Source organism: Cebus imitator, unplaced genomic scaffold, assembly GCF_001604975.1.
Source record: "Cebus imitator isolate Cc_AM_T3 unplaced genomic scaffold, Cebus_imitator-1.0 Scaffold239, whole genome shotgun sequence".
Lineage (NCBI taxonomy): Eukaryota > Metazoa > Chordata > Mammalia > Primates > Cebidae > Cebus > Cebus imitator.
Genome location: NW_016107554.1, coordinates 137,644 through 141,733, shown reverse-complemented (window position 1 = coordinate 141,733; position 4,090 = coordinate 137,644). Strand labels below are relative to the sequence as shown.

Below are 4,090 nucleotides of genomic sequence, written 5' to 3'. Positions count from 1 at the left end.
AAGAGTGAAACTCCGTCTCAAAAAAAAAAAATATATATATATATATATATATATATATATATATATATATATTCTGGTAAAAATATATACATATGTAGACTCATTTCTACATTAAGATATATTTCAGTATTAACAGTGGCTATCTCTAATGGCACTGGGATTAGGGTGTCTTTTAAAAATCCTATAGCAATCATAAATTAAAATTATGTAGTTAAAAAGCAGCAGAATTGGTTTTTAATTGACTTTTAATTAAAATATGACTAACTATGGACACAGGAAACCTCTAGATTTGGATGCTTTCTGTTTTTGTTAATTTATCAACAAGTCATCAGCATTACTTGTTGACTGTTGGTGTCACCCATGCTATAAAAAGGATACACGACAGGCCATGGAGTTTGTCGCCTCTAATACAAACTTAGATTTGTTTTGTAGCAACCAGAAGCTGTTTAATATAAAGATCTGATTGGCTGCTACCCTTGCCTTGTCTTGACAGCCAATACAAAGAGAGGGAGAGAGACAAAGGAAGGATCAGAAGCTGTATTTGTAACTTTTGATTGGTGAACTAGAGAAGGAAGTTGATTGCTGTAAGTCCATGACCTTCACATCTACTTCAGTGGCCCCTCTGGGTCAGTGATAGATGGTTTGCACAAGTTGTCTGTGTATATTACAAATGTTATAGAAATACAGAGGGGAATATGATTTATTGGTGTTTTCAGTTTAACTCTCTTTAGAAATGGGGGCATGCCATCTTAAAATCAATATGTTCCAGAAAATTTTTCATGTAAAGGAAATTTCTTGAATTTTAAATTGTATTCTCTCTTTGAAACTCTTTACAGAAATGGAAATGCATTCCTCTGAGCCCAGGAATTGAGTTTCTGAAATCTGAATTGTTGGGGTGCCTGAAACTCTGCTGTCTAATGGATGAATGGGATCAAAACATGAAGATATGATTACCATGAATCCTTTGTACAATGTGTTCCACTTAACTATTAATAACAGACCACCCTAAAATACTTCTTGGCTTAAAATAACAGCCATCATTTATTTAGCCTGAATTTAGAATTTGGACAAGGCTCACTGAGGAAAGCGTACCTCTGATCCACTTCTCACATGGTTTGCCATATACCTGACAGGCTGTGTTGGTTGTTGGCTCTGGGTTGAGCACTCGACAGGCACTGAAAACCAGGGACCTTAGTTTCTCTCCATGCGGGGCTTTCCATGTGCATTACGCCACAGATTCTCAAAGACTTCCTCACCGCATAGTGGTTGGGTTCACCAGGAGAGCTCCAACAGTGATCAGACCCTTTCCAAATAATGAAAACCTGAACAGTTTAGCCTTACCAAACATACAAATTCATCCAGTCTTCAAACGATATCGTAAATGGTAGCCCAGATCATACCAGGCAAATTGAACCAGTGAACTAACTAATCATTTGAACTATTTAGGCAAATGGATCAATTTTTCTTTCACTTATTGAGATAAGCGCATCAACAAATGGAGTTGTAGTCAATTAAATGAATTCATAATATTTTCTATATTAAAAAGGTAATGATGACTTCATATAGGGAAAAATAAATTTCTCATGGTGTTTTTAAAGGCCTCTGCAATGTAAGTCTCTTTCTAGTTCTCTCTCATCACTTCCCCTAGTCTCTCATATTTATCCATCTTACCTGGGCCTTGTTTTGACTTGTATTATGGCTCAATGTTGAGAAGTCTCCCCTTCTTACTAGACTCTAAGTCGCTTGAGAGCAGGGACTTTATCAGTTTATGTCCCGGCAACTCTCAGCTCTGAGACATGCATGAAATATGTGCTTGATATACCCTTATTGAAAAGATGAGTAATTCAACATCCCTTGGCATTCTAACTCCATCATTCATTTTCCAAAATGGCAATATTGCTCATGAGCTACTTCACTGGGGAGCTACTTCATTCCCTGAAACTGGAAAATGTTTGGAATTTCCACAGTACTTTAGAACATTAATATGTGTAGTACATACATTATTATTACTTCCCTGACACATAAATGGTGAATAATCCCTTTTTAACGTGTTTATTTTGAATGTACTGGACAAATTTGCAGAAAGTAATGTATTGTTGGCTCACTTCTACTAATGGACACCTGCATGGACGGAATACGATGTGGTCTCTTCTATCTCTATTATTTTTCCAACTTTCAGAGCTGCTGTTATTACATGCTTCTTGCCAGAAAGGTGACCATGACATGAGAGTCAGCCTTCTTAAGGTTCTATGTCTTACAGACGATATGGGTACCTACACAATTCTAGGAGTGCCCCAGCCACATAATTACAGTGATGTAAGTACAGAGTTGCATGATATAATAGAGAACACTTGCCCCAAGATGGAACTGTCTTGTCTCTGGAAATTTTGTGTAAGAAAACTGAGAGGTTTGGGTTAATCTCTCTGGTAGCTAAAGCTGCAAGACATAAATCATAGGTACAAAGAGCAGGTATATTGTCTGCCATGTGGAGAAAGCCACACTGCAATACGAGTGATAAAGCTGCCACACAGGTACAGATGTTAGAGGCAGAGCAATTCCTTGTAGTTTCTATGCCCCTGGATACAGCTATTTAAAGATCCAGCCATGTCTCTGCTTTTCCCATAGCTTTCTATGTATCCACTCATTTCAATAAGTTTGCGTTTTTACTTAGAGTCATTCAAATTTTCTTTCCATCATTTGGGACCCAAAAACGTCTAACTAATACAACATCAAATAAAGATTTGAGAAATGACTCTCAGAAAATGTTTAATTAAAAGTTGAAGACGAGTACTTTGGGATGCTTTAATATAAACTTACATTTTTCAAAGTTAAAAGCCCAACAAGCAACATAAACTGAACCTATTTTTCCAGACAATAAGAATAGGACCTTAAATGTGAAAACAGGATCCCAGTGTTTGTGATTTACCAGAATGTAGACTTCGTGAATGCAGAGATTTGCATCCTTTGCCACTCTGTTCCAGCAACTAGAATAGAATTCTACATAGGGTAGGATGTCAATATTTGCTGAATGAGTTAACATATTTCTTTGTTGCATCTCTTCCTTATTCTCAGTAGAAATATGAAAAACTCTAATTTATTGAACTCATGCTGTAAAACAGCCATTATACTAAAATGTCAAAAGTTTATTTCATTTTTTACCAGACATTGGGGTGGAGATGAAGGGCAACTGTGGATTGAGAGGACTTGTTCTCATAGATGAAACAGTTTGCTCAAGGGCACACAGGTTCTAGATATTGAGACCAGGGCTTAAACCCAGGACGTTCTGTCTCCAAAACGTGTTTTTTTCTACCAACCCCCAATAATATACTAATATGCTGCTTTATAGGGCAGAAATCTTTCATGAGGTATTAAGGTAGACTGAGGTATTAAGATACATAATTTTAAGCAAAATTATATATATTTTGCTTCATATATAATTGCAGCTTTAAATATCAAGGGTTTAGTGAACAAAGAATTAGCTCTTATTTTATAGACAAGTAAGTAGAGGTCTGTGATGTTGCCTCAGTATTCATCAATGACTTCTTTGAAAGTTTCATTATCCGGATAGAAGCTCTACTCCTGCTCCTCTTGCCTTCCCATGAGGATACTTCATAACACCTTAGTCTCTTGTAGCTGTTGCTGCTCCACCATATCCCTTTGTGTCTCCATCCTCAATCCCATAGCTTCTAGCTGCAAGCACATGCTTCTCTACACTGGCCTTTTGAGGAGTGCCAGGGGACTTACGGCTCCATTCCCAATAACTGATGAAAATTGATGGCTATCCCACACTCAACTCCACTTTTGGGATGTCTCTAAGGCATGTTGTACACTGTGTCCCATAAGTCCTTTGTATGGTTAAGTACTCATTACCCACAAAAAGTGCTACTAACTTACCCAAAAGTAAACCCTTTACTGGCTTCTTTCCCATTCCTGTCTCACTGCCCTAAACCTCTACCGGAACATTCCAAATAAATTACTTGAATTCACACCCTTATCCAAAAGGTTTTCATCAGAGATAACCCAAACTAAAGCATCTCTCTGGCCCATTCACTCTTGATCTCTAAAAGAGAGGGTCGAATTACCTGATTGA

General features: G+C 37.2%; 1 long non-coding RNA gene across 1 annotated transcript in view; it reads left to right on the top strand.

Annotated features, from left to right (window-relative positions):
- LOC119466903 overlaps window positions 1–1,561 on the top strand; it is a 6,984-nt gene extending 5,423 nt beyond the window's left edge. Inside the window, exon 3 of the long non-coding RNA XR_005195411.1 lies at window positions 837–1,561. This is a non-coding gene — a long non-coding RNA (uncharacterized LOC119466903). The remainder of the gene's footprint in view (window positions 1–836) is intronic.
- Window positions 1,562–4,090: the final 2,529 nt, after the last annotated feature.